General features: G+C 42.3%; 2 long non-coding RNA genes across 2 annotated transcripts in view; one reads left to right on the top strand and one right to left on the bottom strand.

The window, feature by feature from the left end:
• Positions 1-16,150, bottom strand: part of LOC116661966 — a 16,693-nt gene extending 543 nt beyond the window's left edge. The window contains exons 1-2 of the long non-coding RNA XR_004317926.1: positions 16,140-16,150; positions 13,974-13,977 (exon numbers count right to left, since the gene is read on the bottom strand). This is a non-coding gene — a long non-coding RNA (uncharacterized LOC116661966). The remainder of the gene's footprint in view (positions 1-13,973; positions 13,978-16,139) is intronic.
• Positions 4,872-26,612, top strand: part of LOC116661965 — a 31,307-nt gene continuing 9,566 nt past the window's right edge. The window contains exon 1 of the long non-coding RNA XR_004317925.1: positions 4,872-5,027. This is a non-coding gene — a long non-coding RNA (uncharacterized LOC116661965). The remainder of the gene's footprint in view (positions 5,028-26,612) is intronic.

Below are 26,612 nucleotides of genomic sequence, written 5' to 3'. Positions count from 1 at the left end.
TACTACAGTCACCATGCTGCACATTAAATCCTCAGGACTTCATTATTTCATAACTGGAAGTTTGTACCTTTTGACCTCCTTCACCCATTTTGCCCGCCTTCCACCCACCCCCTCCACCTCTGGCAACCACTAATCCGTTCTCTGCAATGCACATTATTTTATATCCTCTTTCACTTGTTATTATATCATGACCATTTAAAATGTAATTAAATTTTTCTCTAAAACATGATTTTTTTCCTTTTTCAGTTTTATTAGGTGGAATTATTACAGTTTGACTGCACATATACATTATATTGCATGTAGATACATATACGTCGTATACTGCAGATTTTTTAGTTTACGTATATGTACTGATCATTGTTTCTAAGAACAGTTTAGAGCTTTAGCTTTTTAAACTTACATAGTTATCAAAGGAATAAAGCCAACTATAAAATAAGAATCAACAGAATGCAGTAATCTAATCATAAAGGACAGTCAAATGTGCTTACACATATTCAAGAAACCAATCATCTAAGTTATAAATAATAAGTAGTTCATTTGTGTCCTTACTATTATTTTATTTAGATTCCTCATATAAATTATGTCATATGGCATTTTTCTTTCTTTTTCTGGCCCACTTCACTTAGAATGACGACCTTCAGGTCCATCCATATTGCTGCAAATGGCATTATTTTATTCTTTTTCATGGCTGAGTAGTGTTCCATTGTATATATGTACCACAACTTCTTTATCCAGTCATCTGTTGATGGACATTTGGGTTATTTCCATGTCTTGGCTATTGTAAATAGTGCTGCTATGAACATTGAGGTGCATGTGTCTTTTTGAATTTTATTTTTCTCTGGATATATGCCCAGGAGTGGGATTGCTGGATTACATGGTAAGTCTATTTTCAGTTTTTTAAGGAACCTCCTTACTGTCCTCCATAGTGGCTGCACCAATCTACACTCCCACCAACAGTGTAGGAGAGTTCCCTTTTCTCCACACCCTCTCCAGCATCTATCATTTGTAGGCTTTTCAGTGATGGCCATTCTGGCTAGTGTGAGGTGATATCTTATTGTAGTTTTGATTTGCATTTCTCTGACAATTAGCAATGCTGAGCATTTTTTCATGTGCTTATTGGCTGTTTGTATGTCTTCATTGGAGAATTGTTTGTTTAGGTCTTCTGCCCATTTTTGGATTGGGTTGCTTGTTTCTTTGATATTAAGGTGTATGAACTGTTTGTATATTTTGGAAATTAGTCCCTTGTCAGTTGCATCATTTGCAAATATTTTCTCCCATTCTGTAGTTTGTCTTTTCTGAAACATGATTTTTAATGGCCACATTAGTCTCCTTTGAATTTTGTTACACTTTTCTCTACTGATCTCTCTCTTATCTCTCGACTACTCCATGCTTTCCTTGTCTTCTGCCCCTTAAATGTTGATGCTTCTCAGAGTTCCATGCACTCTGTTCCTGCCATTTTTTAAAAGATTTTTTGTGGGGGTGAAGGAGGTAACTAGGTCTACTTATGTGTTTATTTTTAAAGAGGAGTTACTGGGGATTGAACCCAGGGCTCATGCATGCTAAACATGTGCCTTACTACTTGAGCTATACCCTCCCCCCAATTTCTGTCGCTTTTCAGACTCTCCCTGTGCAGTCTCATCTAACCCATGGCTTCAACTACTGATAGATCCAAATCTGTGTCTTCAGTCCAGACCTCACTTCTCATCTCCATATATATATATAGTGTCCATCTCATTTCTTCTGCTCCCACACCTGCTGCCCCTCCAATGTTCCCTTATCCCATTGAATGGTCTCATATCCACACAATTGCCCACACCAGGGATCTGAGGAGTTAGCACTAGCTTCCTCCCCTTGCTCACTGTCTTTAGGATAAAATGTACCTATAGTATCTTTTTCCAATTTCTTTTAAAAAATTTTTTTGGGGGGAGGTATTTATTTATTATTTATTTATTTATTTATTTATTTATTTATTTATTTATTTATTTATTTATTTATATGGATCGTGCATGCTATGCATGCACCCTACCACTGAGCTACATCCTCCCCCCACATTTTTTTCCTATTTCTTTACCAACTCTTCTTCATTCTTTGAAACTCAGCTCAGGTAGTTTGCCCTTAACATACAAAGGCTGAGGAGTCATGAGAGGTAGTCAGTGGCCTTTTGTGCTAAATTCGGGAGTTTAGGTTTTATTCCCTCCACTTTCTCTATCCCACGGTTTCTCTTGTGCTGCATATCTCTGTGATCGCACTTATCAAAGTTCATCATATTGGCTGTTTACTTGTGTGTCTCCATTAGAATTATACTTTTTAAGGGCAGGGACCATTCACCTCTGTTTCAGCACCTACGTACCTGGCACATAGTAAGTGTTTAGAAAACATTTTATGAATGACAATTGAATTAATGAACGGGAGTGGACAAAACAAAGAAATGAACTTGAGGACTCAACCTGTCCTTAAACTGCCAACATGAGAATGCAGTCATCTTTTACCTTGGCTATACTCCAGGCATCACTTCCAGAACTGGAATGATCAGCACAGTAGCCTTAGCTAAAAGCTGTGTCCAGTATGGCCTGGAACAGACCCTGGTACCGAGAGACCCTGACACCATAAAGATGTGTCACACATGCCAACCTACTCAGCCTGCATCACCCATCACAGTTACCCACTCTTCCAAGGGAAGTGATCCAGGGAGCTCGGTCAAGAATCCTTTTTGGGGGTGAGGGTAGAACTCAGTGATAGAGTGTGTGCTTTGCATGCTTGAGGTCCTGGGTTCAATCCCCAGTACCTCCATTTAAAAAATTAAAAGTGAAAAAAGGATCCTTTTCCAGGGAAAGATTAATTTCTGGATCATGGTAGCCTCCTTTTGCAAATGGCTCCAAAGAGGTTCCACATCCACCTTCTCCCCTCTTCAACACCACTGTGCTCTCCAGCTACTTGTAAACCCACTGACTAGGGACAATGGACCTGCCTTGACCTCATCTTATTTTAAACCATGTATGGATAAGAACTTAATCTAAGTTGTGTTACATTTCCTACCTTATCACCCTCAAGCAAACTGTCAGGTCGAAAGTTACCAAGGCTTCTCCAAAGCACATTGTTGAAGATTTGCCAACAAGGTTTCCCGGATTTTCCTTCTCTCAACATCATCACTCCATGTTCAGCAACAGGAGTTGGTCTTGCTGAATTACTAATGAAGTGATGTCTCAAGACTTGGCTCCACAGTTTTCCTTTCCTTTCATTTCAATAACTATTTGTTAAGTACCTGTTGTGTGCCAGGAACTCTTGTTAGGGGCTATGGAGGATGCAGAGATGAATGAGACAAGTCTTACAAGTTGTCGAAATAACCAGTTTGAATATAAGGTAAGTGAAATAAGTGTTAAACAGAGGTATCAGCAATATGATGTAGGAACACAGGTGAAAAAAGGAAGGGAGACAGGAACTCACTAAACACCTATCTGTGTTGAGAACTCCTGTCACATATATTATCATAGAGATGAATTTGGACTAGGGGAATCTGAAAAATCTTCATCCACTAAGACATTTGGTTGGGCCTTGAAAGATGAATAAGAATTCGATAGGAGGAAAATCAAAGTCAGGCACTCAAAGTTGAGAGAACATTATGTAAAAAGGCAACAGGGCATGAAAGTGCAGGAGCTGTTCAAGGAACACACAGTATGGGGCATGGCTGGGCCACGAAGTATGAAAGGGCAGTGTGGGTTATGAGGCATGGAAATGTGGATTGGCACCAGATTTTGGAGGAGTTTTGATGCCTAGCTTGGACATTTGAATTTTATTTAAGAGGCAATGAGGAGCCACTAAAAGCTTTTCTTTTTTTTAAAAAAAATTTTTAATGGAGGTACTGGGGATTGAACCCAGGATGTTGTGCATGCAAAGCATGCGCTCTACCACTGAGCCGTACCCAACCCCCTAAAAGCTTTTTGATGAGGGGAATGACAAGATGGAAATGATGCTTTCAGGAGATTAACTTGGCAGGATGAACTGAGGATGGGGTAAAGGAGAAGTTGCAAGAGTAAGCAGAAGGCTGGGTCAATAATCCAGGCATGAAGCTGTAAATATTCAATCTAGGGAGGGGGCAGTGGTGACAGATCCAATAAGATTGCAAGAGGCAATATGGTGTAGTCCAAATGCATTGGACTGGGGCGCCAACAGCCTTGGCTTACAGTCCTAACTCTGATTTACAGGCTGTGGGGATTTCCCTTTTATGGTGCAGTTTTCTTTTCCAAAAAAGGTGAAGCTTGGAGAAGTAATTATCTTTAAGCTCTCTTCCAGCTCTAATGGCCTCTGGTTCAGACTAAGTCACTTGCCCAATGTTACAGAGCCAGGATTGGGTCCCAAGCAGTCTTGTCCCTAGAGGCAGTGTGCTTAACTACTGCACTATGTGGACATGTATATAGGCTAATTGATCAGATTTGGTAAGGGATTAACTGACTAGGAGAATGGAGGTGCCACTGAGAGGATAATGGAGCAAAAGAGGAAAGTTAGCCTTGTGGGGAAAGATGATATTTCAGACATGCTGAGCGTGAGGTTTCAGTGGAACATCTGACTAACTGTTGAAAGGGTGGGATAGCAGCTCTGGAGAGAGGCAAGGGGGTGAGATTTCAATTTGGCCATCAAAAACCTAAAGGCTATCCCAGAAGCCATGCAAACAGATGAATCTTTAGAAAGAGGAAGTGAGTATAAGAGAACAAAGAGAAAAGAACTGTGGGAAGTGAGAAAAGGGAAAAAAAAACCAAAGAAGGAACAACTGACTGTGAACCTTGAACAAGCTACTTCCATTTTCTGGCTCTTTAGTCTCCTCATTTGTAAAATGAGGGGGTTGGCGCAAGAAAGTGATAAGGCTGAGACATCCTATGCATAATCAGAGAAGCTAGGATGCCATGGAAACTGAAGAAGAGTTTCTAAAAGAAGGCTTGAAGAGGTCACTTGCATCCAATGGTGCAGAGGTGTCAGGGACTGAGGACTTAGATGAAGCCACTGCATTTAGCAATTTAAGGATCCTCTCCAAGGTAAGGACCTCTCCCTCTCTCTCTCATGCCACTAATTTTCTGTACTCTACCACTTCTAAATATGAATATTCTGCAAAATTTTGTTCTCTGCCTGTCACAGTGGCTCAGCTGCTCTCCGAGATCAACTATTATATTTATAAGGTGAATCAGAAACCTCTGGTCCATATCTTCCTTTTACACTTCAACTCACATTTCCAACTGCCTCTTGGAGATTTCTGTCAGTCACTGAAATTCAGTGGGCAATAAGAATAATCATATTAAAAATAATAGCTAACATTTATTGAGTACTTACTCAGTTTTGTCTTATATGGTAGGCATTTTATTATCCCCACTCTGCAGATGAGGAAGTAGAGGCTCAGAGATGTTAAAGAACATGTTTATGTTAAAGAGATGTTTAAGGACACACAACTGTGATGTTGCAGAACCAGGATTCTTCCCGATTCCAGAGCTCGAGAGCTTAATAATTTCACTATGATCAATCTCAAGTCATCATCTTTATTTCCTAAATCAAGTTCAGTCAACTACCTTACTTTGCTATTTCTGTTTCATTCTCCTCCAAGATCATGCCACTCTCTTAGAACAGGTTCTCATCTCCTCGTGCTCGGATAATTATGGAAGTCCCTCAGTGGGTCTCCCCACTTGCAATTTTATCCTTCCAATTCTGGACATGTGACCCATCTAGCTTAAAAAAAGCTCTGAAAGCTTCCCATGATCTATGTTAAAGTCCAAACCCACTAACATGGCTGAAAGACCCCCTTTACAGTCCAGCCATGCCCCTGCACTGAGCCACTAGTCATCCCCAAACATGGCAGAGACATTTCCACCTACAAGCCTTTGCCTATGTGTCCCTCTATCTAGAATGCCCTCCCAGCCCTTCACCAGGAGAACCTCCACTCATTTTTCAAATCCCAGCTCTAATGGCATTTCCTCTGTTAAGACTTCGCAAATTCCCAGCCCCTTCTCCTGGCAGAAACTGTTTCCTCCTCTGGGCTTGCAGACTGCTCTGTCTCCTACTACACTAGGAGCGCCTTGGGGGCACTGACCTCAACTTGTTCTTCTCCATATCCCCAGTGGCCAAAGCACCCCAAAAAATGCTTGCTGGTATTGAAAGAAATTGTAACACTCACTTTCTGTATATTTGTTATCTAACATAGGGTAACTGGCATTGCTACTGTGAAAAGAGATGCCCAGATTCTGATTTTCAGAAAAAATAGTTCCCATTCACTATCTTTACTGCCTTACTTCCCATAATAATTCAATTGTTGCATTCTGGTCTCTGCCCCAACCATCAGCTTTCGTTATGCTCATAAGTGACTTCCATATCAGAAAAGCCACAGACATACTTCAGAGAGAACTTCCCAGTAGTAACTGATTCTATGAACAAATCCCATTTCTAGAAAATTACTCCTCCTTTGGCTGCCATGATATCATGCTCATGATTTTCCTCTGCGTTGTCCTCCTCTGTAGATGCTCCCCAGAATTCTAGCCTCAGTGTCTTCTTACTCTAAGACTCTTGCTGAGTGATTTATTTGAGTCTTTCCTTTTTTTAAGTAGAGGTACTGGGGATTGAACCCAGGACCTCATGCATGCTAACCGTGCACTCTACCACTGAGCTATTTCCTTCCCCTCCAAAAATACTTTTAAAGAGATCTTTATATATTTTGAATGACAGTCCTTCATCAGATGTGTCTTTTGCAAATATTTTCTCCTAGTCTATAGCTTGTGTTCTGATTCTCTTGACATTGTCTTTCATAAAGAAGTTTTTCATTTTAAGCTTTCTTTCTTTCATGGATTGTGCTTTTGGTGTTGTATCTAAAGTCACTGCCATACCCAAAGTCATCTAGGCTTTCTCCTATGTTATCTCCTAGGAGTTTTATAGTTTTGAATCTTATGTTTATGTCTATGATCCATTTTGAGTTATTTTTTTGTGAAGAGTGTAAGATCAGTTTCTAGATTCATTTTGGGGGGATGTAGATGCCCAGTTCTAGCACCACTTGTTGAAAAGATTACCTTTGCTCCATTTTATTGCCTTTGTTCCTCTGTCAAAGATCAATTGACTATATTTGTGTGGGTCTATTTCTGGGCTTTATATTCTGCTCCATTGATCTCTTTGTCTAGTCCTTCACCAATACCACAATGTCTTAATTATTGTAGTTTTATAGTAAGTCTTGACATTGGATAGTTGGTCCATCAACTTTGTTCTTCTCCTTCAGCATTGTGTTGGCTATTTTGGTCTTTTGCCTCTCCATATAAACTTTAGAATCAGTTTGCTGATATCCACAAAATAATTTGCTGGGATTTTGATTGGAGTTGCTTTGTGGGTTTTTTTTTTGTAAGTTTCTTTTATTTTTTATGGAAGAATAGTCTGTTTATAATGTGTTAGTTTCTTGTGTACAGCATAATGATTCAGATATATATATATATACACACATTCCTTTTCATATTCTTTTTTATTAGAGGCTATTACAAGGTATTGAATATAGTTCCCTGTGCTATACAGTAGGACTTTGCTGTTTATCTGTTTTATATACAGTAGTTAGTACCTTTAAATACCAAACTCCCAATTTATCCCTCCACCTCCTCCTTTCACCCCTGGTAACCTCAAGTTTGTTTTCTATGTCTGTGATTCTGTTTCTGTTTTGTAAATAAGTTCATCTGTCTTACTTTTTTAGATTTCACATATAAGTGATATCATATAGTATTTTTCTTTCTCTTTCTAGCTTACTTCACTTAGTATGGCAGTCTCCAGGTCCATCCATGTTGCTGCAAATGGCATTATTTTATTTTTTTGTGGCTGAGTAGTATTCCATTGTATATCTATACACCACAACTTCTTTATCCAGTCATCTATTGATGGACATTTAGGTTGCTTCCATGTCTTGGCTATTGTAAATAGTGCTGCTATGAACATTGAGGTGCAGGTGTCTTTTTGAATTAGAGTTCCCTCTGGAATATATACCCGGGAGTAGGATTGCAGGATGATATGGTAAGTCTATTTTTAGTTTTTAAAGGAATCTCCATACTGTTTTCCATAATGGCTGCACCAAACTACATTCCCACCAACAGTGTAGGAGGGTTCCTTTTCTCCACACCTTCTCCAGTATTTATCATCTGTGGACTTTTTAATGATGGCCATCCTGACTCATTGTAGTTTTGATTTGCATTTCTCTAATAGCAATTTTGAGCATTTTTCATGTGCTTATTGGCTATCATTTGTATGTCTTCATTGGAGGAGGTGCTTTAAATATACACATCAAGCTGTGAAGAACTGACATCTTGACAATATTGAGTCTTCCAGTCCATGAACATGGCACATCTCTCCATTTATTTAGTTCTTCTTTGCTTTCGTTCATCAGAATTTTGTAGTTTTCCTCATATATATCTCATACTTATTTTGTAGGATTTATATCTAAGTATTTTATTTTGGGGGGTGCTAATGTAAGTGGTATTGTGTTTTCAATTTCAAATTTCATATGTTCATTACTGGTATTTAGGAAAGTGACTGACTTTTATATATTAACCTTGTATCCTGCAACCTTGCTATAATTGTGTATTAGTTCTAGGAGTTTCTTGTTTATGATTCTTTTAGATTTTCTACCTAGATGATCATGTCATTGGCAAACAAAGACAGTTTTATTTCTTTCTTCCTAATCTGTATAACTTTTCTTCTTTTTTCTTGTCTTATTGCATTAGGTAGAACTACCAGTACAATGTTGAAAAGGGGTGGTGACGGGACATCCTTGCTTTGTTCTTGATCTTGGTGGGAATGCTTCAAGTTTCTTACCATTAGGTATGATGTTAGCTGTAGGTTTTTTTTGTAGATATTATTTATCAAGTAGAGGAAGTTTCCCTCTATTCTTAGTTTAACTGAGAGTTTTTATCATCAATCAGTGTTGGATTTTTTCAAATGCTTTTTTGCATATATTTATATGATCATGATGTGATTGGCTGTATTAATTTTCTAATGTTGTACCAGCTTTACATACCTGGGATAAATCCCACTTGGTCATGGTGTATAATTCTTTTTACCCATTGTTGAAGTTGATTTGCTACTATTTTGTTGATGATTTTTGCATCTACATTCATTAGAGATATTTGTCTGTAGTTTTCTTTTCTTGTAATGTCTTAGTCTGGTTTTCATATTAGGGCAATGCTGGCCTCATAGAATGATTTAGGAAGTATTCCTTTTGCTCCTAACATCTGAAAGAGATTGTAGAGAATTGGTATAATTTGTTCCTTAAATGTTTGTTTGAATTCACCAGTGAACCCATCTGGGTCTGGTGTTTTCTGTTTTTGGAAGGCTATGGATTCAATTTCATCAATAATTATGCCTATTCAGATTGTCTGTTTCTCCTTGTGTGAGTTTTGGCTGCTTGTGTCTTTCAAGGAATGGGTCCATTTCACCTAGGTTGTCAAATTTGTGGGCATAGAGTTATTCGTGGCATTCCTCTTTTATCCTTATGGATCTATAGGAATGACCCCTCTTTCATTTCTGATATTAGTAACTCTTTTTTCTTAGTTAGCCTGGCTGGAGGCTTACAAATTTTATTGATAGTTTCAAAGTCTCAGCTTGTTTTTGTTGATTTTCTCCAATCATTTTCTGTTTTCAATATTATTGATTTCTGCTCTAATTTTTGCTATTTCCTTTCTTCTGCTTATTTTGAATTTAATTTGCTCTTTTTTCCTAGTTTCCTATGGTGGAAAGTTAGATTATTTTGTTTATTTGAATTATTTGGTTATTATTTTATTAGTTTATTTTTTGTTAGTGGATATACTGGGGATTGAACCCAGGACCTCATGCATGCTAAGCATATGCTCTACCACTGGGCTATAACCACCACTCCCTAGATTACTGGGTTTAGAGCTTTCTTCTTTTCTAACACAAGCACTCAATGCTATAAATTTCCCTCTAAGTGCTGCTGTTGCTGCATTCCACACATTTTGGTAATTTGTGTATTCATTTTCATTTAGCTGTAAATATTTTTTTCATTTTTCAGTTTTATTAGGTAGAATTGTTACAATTTGACTGCACATATACAATATATTGCATATAAATACATATACACAATACACTGCACATATTTTTAAAATTTACATATATGTACTGTTCATTGTTTCTAAGAACACTTAGAGCTTTAGCTTTTTAAACTTACATAGTTATTAAAGGAATAAAGCCAACCACAAAATAAGAATTAATTTAAAAAAGATACAGTAACAATGAATGTATGCATGTTCATGTATAACTGAAAAATTGTGCTCTACACTAGAATTTGACACAACATTGTAAAATGACTATAACTCAATAAAAAATGTTTAAAAAAATCAAATCAATCCAGCTTACAGATAAAGTATGATAAACAGTAAAGTGGTTGATACTTAAAAAAATTTTTAAAGATACATACACCCCGCTATCAGCAGCAACATTATTTATAATTGCCAAGATATGGAAGCATCCTAAGTGCACATCAATAGATGAATGAATAAAGAAGATGCAGCATATATACATAATGAAATACAACTCACCCAGAAGAAAGAAGGATATTTTGCCATTTGTGGCCCTTCATTTGCTTTTTTTTTCACTTCAAAAACCAGAATTGTATAACTGGCATAAACATTTCCATTGCATCAAAAACAACAAAATACCTACAAATAAACTTAACCAAGGAGGTTACCTATACTCTAAAAACTGTAGAACATTGATGAAGGAAATTGAAGATGATATAAAGAAATGGAAAGATATCTTGTGCTGTTGGATTAGAAGAATCAACATTATCAAAATGGCCATACTACCCAAAGCAATTTACAGATTCAATGCAACTCTTGTCAATATACTCAAGATGTTCTTCACAGAACTAGAACAAACAATTCCAAAATTTATATGGGACCATAAAAGACCCCGAACTACCAAAGCAATCTTTTGTAGGTCTTTTTTTTTCTCTTTCTTCTTTTTGTTCTCTTTTCTTATGGTTTGATGGAGTTCCTTTAACATTTGTTGTAAAGCTGATTTGGTGATGCTGAATGCTTCTAGCTGTTGTTTATCTGTGAAGCTTTTGATATCTCCATCATCATTTAGCTGTAAATATTTTAAAATTTATCTTGTGATATCTTCTTTGACCTTTGTATTATTCAGAAGTGTGTTGTTTAATCTCTATGTATTTTTGGATTTTCTAATTATCTTTTTGTTATTGATTTCTATTTTAATTCCACTGTGGTCTAAGAGCAGCCATTGTTTGATTTCTATTCTTTTAAATTTTTTAAGGTGTGTTTTATGGCCAGAATGTGGTCTATGTGAATGTTCCATATGAGCTTGAGAAAGATGTGTATTCTGCTGTTTTTGGAAAAAGTAGCCAAAAATGTCAATTATATTCAGTTTTTTGATGGTGCTGTTGAACTGAACTCTGTCCTTACTTATTTTCTGCCTACTGGATCTGTCCATTTATGATAGAGGGGTTTTACAGTCTCCAGCTGTAATAGTGGATTTATCTATTTCTCCTTGAAGTTTATAGATTTTGCCTTACATAATGATAAAGAAGACTTTCAGTATGGAGGAGAGATTGGGCTCAAGTCTGAACAAGGATGAGTGGGGATTTATAGCCCAATGACCAGAGTAAAGCAGTCAGTGGATGGACAGTTACTAAGAGGAGATGTCAAGGATGGGGGATTCTCACTAAACTGACCTAAGACTCTTGCTAAAGGCAGACCAAGGACTTACACATCTAAAGTGGAGGATGAAGGGGAGGGAATGGCTCAGTGGTAGAGCATGTACTTAGCAAGCAGGAGGTCTTGGGTTCAATCCTCAGTACCTCCACTGAAATAAATAAATAAATAAACCTAATTACCTCCCCCCAGAGAAAACAAAACAAAACGAAACAAATCCCCTTAAAGTGGAGGATGAAGAACCTGATCAGATATCAAGGGTGATCACTCACCAAGGATGGGAGGATGACTTAGCAGAATTCTTTGCTAAGACTGGGCTGGACAGACCAAAGAAGAGACATGCTTCTTTCCTCTAAGCAATTTAAATCCATTTCTCATCTGGTTGCCTTTTGTTTATTAAGGATCAACTGAACCATATGTTTAGACTAGGTAGTAGAGGATATTCATTGGATAATGTAAACCATCGGGCATTTAATAAAGGGGATTTCTATGAATACAAAAGAAATAGAAAGATTAGTGGTTGGAGCAGATTATAAACCCAGTTTCTGAGTCCAGAAGTCAGCCAGTCACAAGATTTCTATACACTGGACTCAAAGAAGCTATCTATACATTAGTGGAATGCAGACGGTGGTGGCTATCTGACAGGTTTTCTAGCTTGCAGTTTGCATGGTTATTTCCTGGAGCAGAGCATGGAAGGTGCAGGTGTTCCAGTGAACTTCCTGAGTGGCCCACATGAGAGTAGGCACCAACGCCCATATGTGATCTGCTGTGGTGATGACCCCTTTGAGGTTTATATCAGGTTGTCCAGCTTCAGCTTACGTGGCTTCTTTAGATCCCGCGGGGATGTTCAGGTACAAGACAACCTTGAACCCCAGTAAGGATCTGGAGAGTCATGTTTTAGTTCTCAGTGGTACCAAGTCAAGAGGGTGGGAGAAAAATTTGAAATGCCAATTTGGAGAGTAACCAGCTATTGAGGGACACTAGGAGAATTAAGAAATTGGTAAGGGCTGACAAAATGTGCAAGATGACAGGATCCAATCCAATGTACAGGTAGATAACAAAGTAGAAAATAAAATGTAGTTTATCAAGAGGTGAAAAACAGCTCAATGACAATGAACAGGACTAGAATCTAATAACCCATAAAAGTCTACTCTAGTTTTCTCTGGAACGCAAAATTTCTCTCTACAATCACCCCTACCTTTTTGATTCTTGTTTACAAAATATGTCTCATCTCATGAGATTTGGCCTGATTATTTACATAAATGCAGCAAAAGTGGTAATTCACCACGTACGCCTTTTAAAGTTTGCTTTGCTGGAGCTCTTCATGAAGAAACTCACATTAGACTTTCAAAAACCTTCTGGAAGCCAAGAACTTGCCACCAGATTTCACCTGCAATACCTGTAGATGTCGGTGAATTCCTCTTTTCCTGAGGTCCTTAAAATAGCCCAAGATTCCTGAGCCTTCCTTCCAGGACCTTCCTTTCTCACCTGTAAGGCTGGGGACCCTGTAAGTCAGGTACCAGGCCAGTTTTCTCAAGAGGGCTTTGTAAGCATTGGCTCCATTAAGTCAACCTGAGTTCCTAAGAACTGTCTGGCCATATCTGATTCTGTGCACATCATTTTCAAATATGACATTCCAATCAAAGCCTTGGTTATATATGCAATGTTTCTAACTATGTCCTGTTATAAGGAAGATAGAGTCTTATTCAACTTATGCAAATAATCATATTGTCATGGAAATAAGAATACTCAATATAAGTTTTCAAATTCTGGTGAGATCAGTTACAGAGAAAAGGTAAGTTTCATTTCTGTTTACAGAAGTATAATCTACTGGTTCGGTGGTAGAGCATTTGACTGCAGAGGTATAATCTACTGGTTGTTATGAGTACAGATAACTTAAGAGAAAAGAGAAAGGGGTTCCTTAAATCCAGCAGCAATATTCCAAACAAAAGCCATAATCATTCTTCATCAGTTCATTCAGTACCATATAATTAATTCTTGTTCTGCTTGATCTTGGGTTAGCTGCTTAAAGAACCCATTAGCTTCTCTACTGGAGTTCTGAAAATCCTGACTCAGTCCAGTGGTGTGGTCTCAAAATTATTTAACTAATGCCATCATAAGCCTGTGCCCCAGATAGCCTAGCACAGTCCTTTCCAGGTTTCTGAGACTGATTGTTAAATTTTCAGGAATTTTGTGAGCAGGTTGACATCACATTGGGTAGCTTGAAATTGGCCATGGTAGGTATATTTATACCACAGAAATCAGTAAACCAGAGTCTCATCACTACACAGAGCTGGTAGTTAAACATTTACAAGCACAACACTGGGCACCTCTGATTCAACAGATCCCAAACTGAACTCTATCTCCTCCCATAAAACCCACTCCTGGCCCTACAGTCCCAGTCTTTACGTGAATAATGTCACCCTAGACTCAGTTGTCAAGCAAGAAATCGTTGGCGTTGTCCATGACTTCTTTCTTCCCATCAGTCACCAACCACATCAGTCACTGAGTCTTGTCAGCACTCCCTGTAGAAATGTTTTCTTGAACTAATCCTCTCTGTCACTGTCTTAGTTCAAGCGTCCATCATTTTTTGCCTGCACAATTTCAATCACCTCCTGAGTGATCTGCCTGCCTCCGGTACATCTGGGCACTATTCCCATGCAGTCTTCCTGAAACACCTCAATGCAATCCTGTCACTTGCCCACATAGAGCCCGCAGCTGGGTCTCCTTTACCTGTGGGAGAATGTCCAAGATTGCCAGCAGCAGCCACAAAAGCCTTCATAACCTGGCCTCTGGTCTTCTTCAGATGCACATTCCCCTGCTCCCTGCCGTGTATGAATTGCTTATTGTTCCCCAAATGTGGCTTACTCTTTCAAGACTTTGTACCTTGGCCCAGGTTATTCCCTCTGCCTGAAATTCTCTCCACCACTTCAGAGCCTGGGAAACTTCTCATCTTCCTTGAAGACCCAGCTCAGAGTTCATATTCTTTGTGAACTCTCCCAAGGAAAGTTAGTCTCATCTGCCTCCTCCACACACAACAGTCCACTTGTGCCTCTAACAGAACTAACCATAGTATTGTAGCTACCCGTTTTATAGGTCTGGCTCCCCGACTAGACTGGGTCTTACCCCAGAGCCTCGCATGGCACTTACCACCTAGGGAGAGCCCAAAAAATGTGGTTGAAAGAAGAAATGGGAGGATGAATGAATGGAGCTGATTCCTAGCTATAATAACTGGGCTGTTTCCTGGTTTGTTATTGAACAGCCCATACTTGAAGCCCCTATTCAAGTGACTCCAGCTCCTTAGTCTTACCTCAGTGGCCTGTCTGGCACCTTAGTCATTGCCAGAATAGTACTTCATCTAGCTCTTGCCAGACCTTTTGACATCCGGCATCCTGCGCTGTAAGCCCAGGCCCCATGGCAGAACTTCTGTTACTGGCTGCCAGAATCTCTGGCTGCCAACCACCTGCCTGGCTGGACTTCCTCCTAGTTTCTGCTGCATCCTGGTTACCCAGAAGCTTGCTCTACCTGTCTGTCTAAATAGCTGGCCAGAGGCTCTACCTTTGCTTCTGGGAGCTTCTGCCTTACCTGGTCTGCTTTCAAAGTCCTGGTCCTCCCTCTTCAAGCTTCCTCAGCCACCATTTCTATCACTGTCCAACTAGTGGGGAGGGTATAGCTCAGTGGTAGAGGGCATGCTTAGCATGCATGAGGTCCTGGGTTCAATTCTCAGTACCTTCATTAAAAACACAAAAAAATAAATCTACTTACCTCCTCCTCAAAATTTAAAAAAAAAGTTGCATTCTATCATTGTCCAACTAGAATATTAGGTAGAGCACACTGATTAAATTCATGGGTTCTAGATGCTACCTGCCTCTATTCGAATCTCACCTCTTCCACTTACAGCCCGCTGCGTGATTTGGGGGCAAATCACATCATCTCTTTGAACTAATGTGCGACATGGGCATAATAATGATACCTACATCATAAGGCAAATGTGAGATGTAAATAAGACAACGTGTTTAACACAGTACCTGGCACACAGGACATACTCAATAACCACTTGCGATCATGAGTATTTTTAGGTTCCCTGTGTACTAGGACAGAATTGGCACTCAACACGTGTGTTGAGAAGGGAGGAGGAGGAGGACTAACAATCAGTGGTTATTCAAGCTTTCCTGACCAAGGTCTAGTCCATTTGCTAATTCCACTCCCACCTCAGGATGTAAATACCTTATGGCCATTTGGTCCTGTCACTCAGCTATTTCTGAAATCTCACCTCCTCTAAGAATCCTTTACAGTTGAGAGCCAATAGTTTTGCTTGCCCCAATCTACCTAGATCTAAAACTCTCACAATTGCCCACTCTGACATTTCATCACAATTACATGCATTTACCCTGATTCCTCAGCCCCAAACTGCATTGACCCCCAGATATGACACCGGCGTGAACATCTCTGGACCACACATCTGACCACATTAGCCCACTTCTCCCCTCGGCACCACCTCTATGTGTAAGTGCTTTTCTGCATTGTCAGTGTCACTCAGCCCTTGTTGCCTCTGATTGTCAGGGCTAAGACTGGGTGTAAACTAATGAGGACAGAGCCTTGGGCAGAGAAATGCTTCCTAACTGTCTTGTGATGAAGATGAAGGAGAGGAGGTGGGAGCAGAAGCTGGGGAGGGGATAAGATTTGTGTCTCCACTTACTTTTCACCCCAGCAGGGGCAGAAAGTATGCCGCCTCTTTCTTGTTCATTGGCTACATTCCTCTCAGAGGCCGAGGGGCAAGCCTGGACAATGCAATTGAGCTGCGGACGGGACTTAGCCCAGGGGCCTCCAAAGGGAGAGCAGCGGGCCGGCGAGAAGGGAATAGAAAAGGAAGGTGCCTACCTATTTCTCAGCACCTTCTTTCCCCCAAGCGACAAACTCCTCTCTTTTCCCAGAGACACAATACCCAAGCGTATAAATCCCCTCCGAATAGATGCCTGGGTCTGAGCGCAGTCTGCAGACTGGGTTGTCCCTGAGTCTCTAGCCTTTGGTATGATGCTCAGACTTCAACTATGCCCAAAGCCCTATACAGGCAGTGTTAAACCTAGGTGAACTGAAGCTCTCAGTCACAGACTTTAGCTGTGGCATAATACACAGCAGAGAAGGGGTGATGAATGTGTGAGCACTAAAGAGCAACTGAGCCCACAAGCACCCAAGGGGGACAAACTTAGGCCGTTCCTTGCCAACTTCCTACTGGCTTCACTGGCCTGTCCAGGAAAGCATGCTGTGAGGACCCTTGCCCAGGTGAAAATCCATTCATTCACCTCTTTAAATAGACTGGGTCCAGGACAACTTCTAAGTTGTCTCAGCCCCCTACTTGCCCACCCCCCACTTCGCTCTCCACGACTCAAGGTCTATTTCCCCTTTAGGGCTGCAGTCCCCAGGAAAGCTGTCATATGTACCTGATGCAGATGCCCCAGAGACCCAAGGAAGTGTTTGAAAACTTCCAACCCTGGTCGTTGCCTCCTCGGACTCCTCCCTCAGCGACACCAGCAGTTAGAACGGGGCTGCTTGACCTTTGCTAGGAACTCAGAGCTGCCTGGGGTTTGGAGTGGAACTGGAAACAGAGGCAGAAGCCATCCCCATCATGAGAAAGGGAAACCTCACCGAACAGTCACGGGTTAAGCTCCTTATAAGGAAATGAACATTCACTTTTCTGAGCGGAAATTATGTTTTTTGCTTCTATATGTTTAAAGTAAAAACTACACCAGAGAGGATTCACAAGAACCATTCCCTTAAAGGTGGGGGACAACGAGGAGCCAAGAGAGAAAGGACGGGTGGGGCGAATATAAGGAAGGAGAGAACGCGAGGAGTTTGAGAGGTGAGTCATCAAAAAGGAGCTGGGAAGGAGAGCGGAACTTGTAATCTGAGCTGGGAAGGAGAAGAGCATTCATTAGACACAGGCCGTGTCAATCACGTCTCCTCCACAAATGACCTGAGAGCCTCCCAGGCCTCTCAGACCGGAAAAAGGGTCTCGGTGGGCGGCCTTAAGGCTTTGAAATCGGAAAAGACCGAGCCGCGAGCAGCCGTCAGAGGAGTCTGATGCAGCACACGCAGGCTTCTTAGAAAGATGGCGTTTGCCATCAAGGTCACATGGCCACTTTAGGGGACTAAACGGGACACCAGTGAGAATAATAGGAACGGCCACGAAAGGAAGCAGGTTTTCAGAAGCAATCTCGAATCCAAATTTTTTTCCGATGAGGCTCACAAGCACACTTCTATTTGCCAAAACATATGTCCTAAGAAACATCAGAACAATATGTGAACGAGTGGAGTTTCACTGAGTCTCTTCTCTCTCACGGAGCAGGAAAGGGTCGGGGAGCCCAGGGGCCAGGGTGACTGCAGAACCAGAAGGCAGCCCGGGGCCAGGAAAGAAGGCAACGGTGGGACGCCGATTCTGCCGGGGACCGCCAGGCTCATCAGATCTATGTCAGGCTGAAGTCTAAGCAGCTTGGTCTCACCTCTGACCTCTCACCTGTTTTGCAAGGTTGCCCTGACACAAAAGGACTTGGTTGGGTGTCCTGTATAATGCACCAGATAAGTTCACCTACAGTTAGACTTTAGCTGATCTAGGATAGGGTAAGAAATGTTAGTTAACCCATAAACCCATTTGTTTGTGTGTTCTTTTGTTCCTGTTCTTATCTGTTAGTTTCATAGCAAATATTACTTAAAAAAAAAAAAAAAGGCAACCCTGTTGTAGCTAAACTACGGGATAAAAAGAGATTTGCTAAATTTTTGGCCAGTCCAGTTAGGGGGCCTTCACTCCTGCCTCCCTGTATTGTAGGGACCAGGGAAGAGCTGGGACTTACAAAAGTTGGGATCGGAGAATTGAAGCGTTCTAATCTTACCGATTCCTTCTTTTTGCACTTCAGCCATTTTCATGCTTCCACGATCCATACTCCAAACTGAGAGCTGGCCCAGGCACTCAGAAGAGCCTGCAGAGCTGTGCCTAAGAAGATGGGGCACAACAGAAAAGCAGATTTCCAGGGTACCTTAGGATGGAGGCAGTGCCAGAAGATGCACCTTTTCGCTAGCCCAGTCTTGTCTTTACTTAGCGCTGGCTTCAATCTACCCTCTACTATTACTCTATTTTGAGACCTCATCAGACCAATCCGGTTTTTAGTTTTAATGATCACTTTGGGTTTTTAAAATTATTTATTTAAGGGAGGTATTAGGGATTGACCTCAGGCATGTTAAGCATGTGCTCTACCACTGAGCTACACTCTCCCTCCCCCTACTGATCACTTTGACTCTGTTCAGGAATGGGGTTTGAAGGAAAAAGGGGCCACCACCTGTTCTATTCTCTGAGGCCCCCCATTCTCTCTCACCTAGTCTTTTAGAAGTGTAGGGAACAGTTTTTTTTAAAAATAGAGGCACAGAGGATTGAACCCAGGACCTGAGGGATATTAAGCATGCACTATACCCACCCTCCAGCCCCCTGGGAACAGATTTCTTATGAAAGAGTTTGGGCCTAGTTGTTCTAGAACAGTATAGCTGCTCACTCAGGAGGAGACACTTAAACCTGAGCTTGTAGGGGGAACCAGGCCCTTTTACTGTTACTCCCTTGGCCACCCTAGAAGCTCACAACAGTGTCTCTTGGTCAAGTCTGAAAAAGATCTTGTAGCATTAGTATCTGTTATAGGTATTCAAGCCATCTTTAAAAATGTGTGAATGGCGTGGGTGGGAAGAGGGGGACATGGCAAACACAATCCTGTAGTATTTGGGAAAATACACATCTCCAGGGATAATCTGGGGAGAATAGAAATTTTAGCGACAGAGGAAAGGACGGCCATGAGACCTAGAACAGCACTTTCCCTTTCTCCCTCTTCTTTCTTGTTACCCAGACCCCGGAGTGCCTCCGAATGGCCAGCTCTACCCAACTGGAAGGAAGCTAGCCCCATCCTAGATGATGGGTGCCAGTACCGCGCTCTAACTTTGGGAAGGCGGGAAGGTGGCTGTTATAGTCCGTCTCTGACACCAGGTGGCACCAAATTATAACCATAACTCCTAAGAACCTGGAAGGAAATGGACCTTGAGAGCCCTTGAACTATTTTCCTCTCCCTCCCCGCTCCCCACATGGAATTGAAAAATAAGAAGCCTTTCAGATATGGTGGATGACTCTCATTCAGTGAAAACACTTAAATCCTTAAGCTAGAGCCACTTCCAGCTGAAGATTCCTAGGATTTAAACACCATCTTAGTCCCCACCCTTCCTGGAGACCTAGTTCTCAGCTGCAGATAAGGAAAATGGTGACTTTCCTGGAATCATTTCAGATGCCTCCACCCTCCAGAAGAGTTGTTTTCCTTCAAGGAGGTCAGCTGAAGAGTGGCAGACATGAGACCTAGGGGGTTCTGCTCAAATGCTGGTCCTCCTTCTGGAGGGCTGAGCGCTCCATCATCGGCATGTCAGCAATGACCAGGTCTAAAGCTGTGCCGTGGCCAACCACCCTCATCGCCTCTTACTATCAGACAGGGCTGCTTCCAGCCCCTCAAACATGCTCCATAAATTCCCATTCCAGGCTCCACCTGGAATGCGGTCCTCTCTCAGCCATTTCTGTCTGTCAGCTCCAACCAACTTGTTGAGGCGCAGATAGAAGAACTCCATGAGGCCTTCTTTGATGTCCCCCAGTCCAAAGGGACCTCCGCTTTTCTAAATTCCCATGACACTTTGTGCCACTTGCCCTCTTCTTCTACTTCACGTTACAGTTGTTTGTGAACATATCTCCGCTACAGAACTGTGAGCTCCCCAAGGGGAAGGATCATAGCCTACTTATCTTTTTATACCTTCTATTGATGCATAGTCAACCCTCAATAGATAATAGTGATAGTCATATCTTACATTTACATGGTTCTTACAGTTTACGAAGCACATTCACATCCATTTTCCCATTGAATCTTCACAACAACCCTGTGAGGTAGGTGTTAGCATCCCTATTTAACAGATGAGCAAAGAGGCCCCAAGAAGTTAAAGAACTGGCCCAAGGTCATACAGCTGGGAAGAGGCAGAGATGGGTCTGCAGGCAGGTTTTCTGACCCTAAATTCAGTTCTTTCAACCTTCTCTACCTGCGCTGTTGGCTAGAAATTCCTTCATGGAGACTGAGGTCATGGAACTCATCATGGGACTGGGGAAAAGGGAGGGGGAAGATCTAAAGGTCAAACTCCTTTCATCTCGGCTCTCTTTACTCCCCTCTCCCTTGTTTCCAAAGAGGATTTCAGAAGGCAATCTCACTTTGTTTAAGAATGTCCTGGTGTGAGATGTCCTTGTGGATAAGAAGAAAAAATGTGGGGTGAAGATAGGACGGTAAGGTATATTCACAGCCGGTGATTAATGGCTCTTCAGAGGCCCCTGGCCTGTCCACTAATTTAATTAACGTCTTGGATCAGGACACTGATGGCATGCTGATCAAATTTGTAAATGACATGATGCTGGTTTCAGGAAGATCCCAAGAGGCCATAATGAACCAGGAAAATGAAATGTTAAGTTTCATCATCAAATCTGTCAAAAACAAATGCTTAAGTGCAAGGTAGGAGAGACATGACTCTGTGTGAAAAGGTTTCAGGTGTCTGTGGTGCTTGTAAGCTCATTATTTTTGACACTAACTGCCCGAAATGCTAATGAATTCGGGTCTAGGATGCGGGAGATTACAGTTGTGCTTTCTTCTCTGCTCATTAGACCACAGTGGAGGACTGTCTTGAGCCTTGGACACCACACAGGAACAGGGACGTTAGCAACCTGGAGCATGCACAACAGAGAGGGGCCGGGAGTGTGAGAGGACATCAGAGTCATCGTATAGGAACCACTGGAACTGTTTAACCTGGAGAAGGGATCAATAAGGGGGATGGTGGTGGTTTGGGCTCAAGTTTTCAAATACTGGAAGGTTCATCATACGAAGAAGGAGTCATCTTGTTTTGCTCTAGAAGATGGGCAAAGGGCATGTGCTCTGGGAAAACATATTTTGACTCAACCTGAAAAAGAACTTTATGATAGTTTAAGATGACCAAATATTATGCAACGGTCTGCTTTGAAAGGACAAGATATTCCCATCACTAGAGGTATTTAAACAGAGACAAGATAACTATTTGGCAAGGAGGTTGCAGAGGGAATCAAGCATCAGATCATAAGGGTGAGGAATTAGGCAACCATTAAGTCGGCTTCTGACACTGTAATTTGGGGATTCAAGTCAAGGGTAGGGGTGGGGGCTAGAGGTGAAAATAGTTGAGGCCCTCAGAGTAGGTACCTCTTGGCTAGTAATTATCTTTGTTTCCAGCCTACCGTGCCCATAGGCTCCAGAAATATTTTTCTGAATACTTTATCATGAGACTTTCCAGCTCACGTATCATCAAATCCCAGAAATGCTAGAGGTCATCTGGCTCAGTCCTTTATCAGATGCTTTGAATCACCCACGTTGAGCGGTTGTCCAGTCACGGCTTGAATATCTCTGGGGATGGCGAGCTGCCTACCTTTTGGGGTAGTCCCAGTCTCATTTCAGAGAGCATGACTAATCATGAGAAAGGTCTTCCTAAACACAGCAAAAATGCTTCTATCAGGATGTTGACATTAGGAATTTTTTCTTCTCTGTTTTTGAAACTGTCGGTAATCAATTTTATTTTATTAAAGAATTTTTTAAATAGAGGTACTGGGAATTGAACCCAGGACCTTGTTCATGCCAAGCACGTGCTTTACCACTGGGCTATCCCCCCACTCCCCTGTTGATGTTAAGTTTTAAAAAGACTTCAAGAGGCTGGAATCATGAGCCAAAACTTTTATTATCATTTTTTCATTATAAAAAAGAAAGAAAAAAAAAAGCCTCTTCCTTATGTTGAACCCAAATCTGCTTTCCTGTAACTTCTACCCATTAGATCCCGGAGCCCTTGGAGTCATACACAGAATAAATCTACAGCTTCCTCTTCACCATGAGCCCAGTAATGATTTGCTGACAGTAGACAACTTTCTCTTGGGATTTTCTAGTCCCCTCACTATTCTCACCACTCTTTCTCTGGCTATACTTTTGTTGACATTTCCCTTGAAGTGTGATGTCTGCACTGAACAGAGGGCCTCGACTGTGGTCTGACCAGTGCAGAGTAGCACCAGATGATCACCTCCTTTTTTCTGGACATTATACTTCCATTAATACAGCCCAAGGTCACAATATTTTCTGTAACAACCAAACTACGCTTTTGACTCATGGCTCACAATGGGCTTTCATTTACTCTAAACCCCTCTAAGCCCCATCTCTCACTTCCTACAGTTGTACTGTTACATTTTGGAACTCAAATAGGTGACTTCATCTTTGTCCTTGGAAACTTTGATTCTGCTACAGTGAGTCCATCATAGCGGCCTCTTGACATCTCTATGAATTCTTATTCTGTCATCTCACATTTTGGCTCTCTCTCGCAGCTATGTGTAATTTTCAAATTTGATCTAGCAATGTGAAAACAGAACCCCTTTGTGTGTAGTCATTCAACCGGTTAAGAATCTGCCTAGAATCCCCGCATTTCTTCATATTGTCCCAAGAGTGTGATGAGCGAATGTTCCATTGAATGCCGGATACACTGTAGGTGTAGCATTCTCCTCATCTACCCATCAAGTCACCCTATCAAAGGAAATGAGCTGATTGGGGAATGATCTGTTTTTCCGGAATCTGTGCAGGGGCTGAGTGATCTCTGCCTTTTGGAAATGCTCACCAACCCTCCTTTTCATCATTTGTTCTAGAATCTTGCCCTCAATCAATATGAAACTCATTGATCTCCGTGAAGCAGCTGTGTGTTGTCCCCTTCACTCTATGTGGGATTTTCAAAGCCACCACCAGTTGTCCTGCAACTTGAGCTGCAGGTCATCACAATGCCTGAGGCTGTTATTGACCCAGACTATGAGATGGAGGTGCAGAGAGCAGCTAAGGGCTCCCTGGGACTAGACTGCCTTGAGGAGCCTGTCTCTGGTGCTCACTTTGTCCCTTCTACTCCAAAAATCCTTCTCCTTGCAGAAGACAAGGAACACAAGAGTTGCTGAGGAGGTTTTGTTTCCTCTCTGGAAGATCATTAGCCAAAGAAAAAGTTAGGGCACCCCATAACTCATCCAGGAACACTCAGAACTCCTCTGCTGTTCTGAAGACCACCACAGCCTACCTCTCCAATCTGATTTCCCACCATTTAACTTGAACCCTCTATGTGGATCAAGTCCGACCCCTCACTACACCTCATGCATGTCTCAACCTATCTCCATGCTCTGGCTGAGGCCCTTCTCCCAATTTGGGATCCCCACTGTTCTACCCACCCACCCAAATCTCACCATAGCCTTCCTTGCAACTTCTCAGCCCCTTTAACCTTTACCATACAATTGAAGTCACATAGATTATACAATTCATTCATTTGATCATAGTTCAGCTTTGTCTTCCTGACAGTATGCACCCCAACGGGGGTATCTTTTATCTCTCATAGTATATAAATCAGCACAGGGCCGGGCCTACAGTCCTGATAGCCATCCTTGTTTCCTCTGGATAGTTCCACAGTGATCAACCTCTGGCCTTTCACACCCACCACAAGTTCAGATCCCAAGATAGCTGTGTCCAGCTCCCCAAAGGACTAATAGAGAAACTAGATAAATCTAGGGATGCAGACTGGACCCAGTCTAGGCACCAGTGATTTTTGCAGTGTGAAATAAAATCCAAGTATATTCCCAGCCCTTCTTCAAACAAGGACCTGGGCTTTTTAGCGGGACTCAGGGCTGGCTGTCAGCAAGGGGGCCGAGAACACTCAAACCCCTCTCTGGGCACAGTGCTGACTGCCAATTCGACTGAAACCCTGCCTGCCTTGGAGGTCACTTCTACCCAGACCTTTCAAAGCTGTGAAGACCAACTGTAATCTCTCACTGATGGATCCTAAGTAGGATTGGAGCTGGGTTTGCTATGGCACCTTGAGTTCTTAGAGGAGAGGCAATGTCTAAATCCTCCCCAAATAGAAAGCCTCCTAATATGGAGGTACACACAGACAGACAGACAGACAGACACACATACCCTAGAAGAGGAGGCCCAATTTGGTAATATCTGAGCAATCAAAGGATCCTAACAGCAAAGACTCTGAATCGATCTAAAATGGTCATGTAACCCAGCCCTCTGCTTTCAGGAAGATGAGCACCAGTGCTTCCCTTAGTGTCATTCATTCAATTCGGCAACTGCTATGGAGGACTTACTCTGTGCCGTGATCAACTCCTATCTCCAGCCAAGTTTGGCCCTGTGTCTAACTTAATCTTTCCCCCTCTATCCCTCTCAGAAGAAATGGAGACTAGATCATCAGCTCTGTCCTTATTTACGAGTTCCATTTTTGAAGATGCTATACCACACTTGTCAAACAGTAGGTGCTCCACAATGATTGAATGTTACCTCATTGGCTTCTTCCTTTCTAAATTAAAAAACAAAAAGACAAAAACCCTAGTCCTTTGGCGGGTTGATTTTGCTCTTCTCCAGACCCTCTCCAGCTTTTCCACAGGTGAGGAAAATGGGTTGACCGAGGGCAAGACCCCTTACTGTTCCCAAAGAACGAAGCGATACTAGGTAGAGTGGGGAAAGTTGAGGACCGTGGGAAAGGTCCCACATTACTGGCCGGCATTCTAGGTCTGTTTCTAACACTAACTGTGACATTGTGCTTTTCTGAGCCCATTTCCCCAATTATAAAAGAAGCGGGTTGGACTAGATGACTCTGAGGTTACTTCTAATTCTAAAAACTCAGACTCTGGTTACTTCCCAGCAACTCCATGCTATCTTATATGCTAGTATTCGCATTAGTTTTAGAAAGAAGGGAGGGAGGGAGGGAGGGAGGGAGTGGGGGAGGGGAGAAGGGAGAGGGTGGGAGGGAGGAGGGAGGAGGAAAAAACCAGTTCTACACTATGAACTCTGTCAACTCGTGACCCACCCTGACACCCTCCCCCCAGTTTTTTTTCTTTTTGAACTAACCTGTGTCAAGACAATCATTGCCTATCTCTCTCGTCCCCCACGTACCATATTAGTATATTAGTTCTCGGTTTTGGTCTTTGTACCACCTCGTGTTCGTCCCCTCTGAACATCCTCCTGTGGTGTTGTTCATCTCCCTCATTTTGTCAGGGTCACTTTGAAAAATTCTATTCCCGGTTTCTGAGGTTTCAGCAACCCCGCCCAACTGTCACACTTGATGAGCAGACTCCTGGTTCAGTCCTTCAAGTCACTGAGGAGAATGTGAGACACCATAACGTTAACTCTGTGGAGCCCATTGAATCTGTCCCCCGGGGGGTTGACAGGGAGCCACTGATCACAGTCCTGGAGAGAAATCGCTCCCAGGGCCCCAAGGGCTTCTCCAATTCTAAGTCACAAAACAGAAAACCAGTATCCCTGGGGAGGAGAAGGCCCCTGCCCTGTCAGTCACCCAAAGCCAGGGAGTCCACAGAGCTGATGCTGCACTGGATTCAGATACGAAAAAGGATTTCAGCATGTTAGAGGGCAGACCTCCTCCCAGCCCCTGGTCCAGGAGGAGGGCATGGTGGTGGCGCCGGTGGCAGTGGAGAGGCAGCGGTGGCGGTGGCGGGTGTCGAGGCGGTGGCAGCAGTGCAGCAGAGAAGGAAGTGTTATTTTTGCCGTTTCATTAGGAGGCCCGAGGTGCTGAGAGAAGGCTTCAGCCGCAGGAACCCAGAGCGTCGGGGGGGGGGCCGGGAGTGGGGGACAGCAACCTGATTAAGATTGGAGAGGTGCCCGCCCGGACTTGTCTCAGCTTAAAGGCACAGGATGCAGAGGGAGGCTGCGATTCCCAGCCCCACTGAGGCGCCCTACTGGGAGGTCTGTTGGGGCTGGGCCTGTGCAAGGGAGGCAGGTTGGGAGTGCTAACTGGAATTTTTATTTTTGTCAAGACACTGTGTTTAAAATT

This window comes from Camelus ferus, chromosome X, assembly GCF_009834535.1.
Source record: "Camelus ferus isolate YT-003-E chromosome X, BCGSAC_Cfer_1.0, whole genome shotgun sequence".
Lineage (NCBI taxonomy): Eukaryota > Metazoa > Chordata > Mammalia > Artiodactyla > Camelidae > Camelus > Camelus ferus.
The sequence above is the reverse complement of the archived record's forward strand: the minus strand, read 5'-3'. Positions and strand labels throughout refer to the sequence as shown.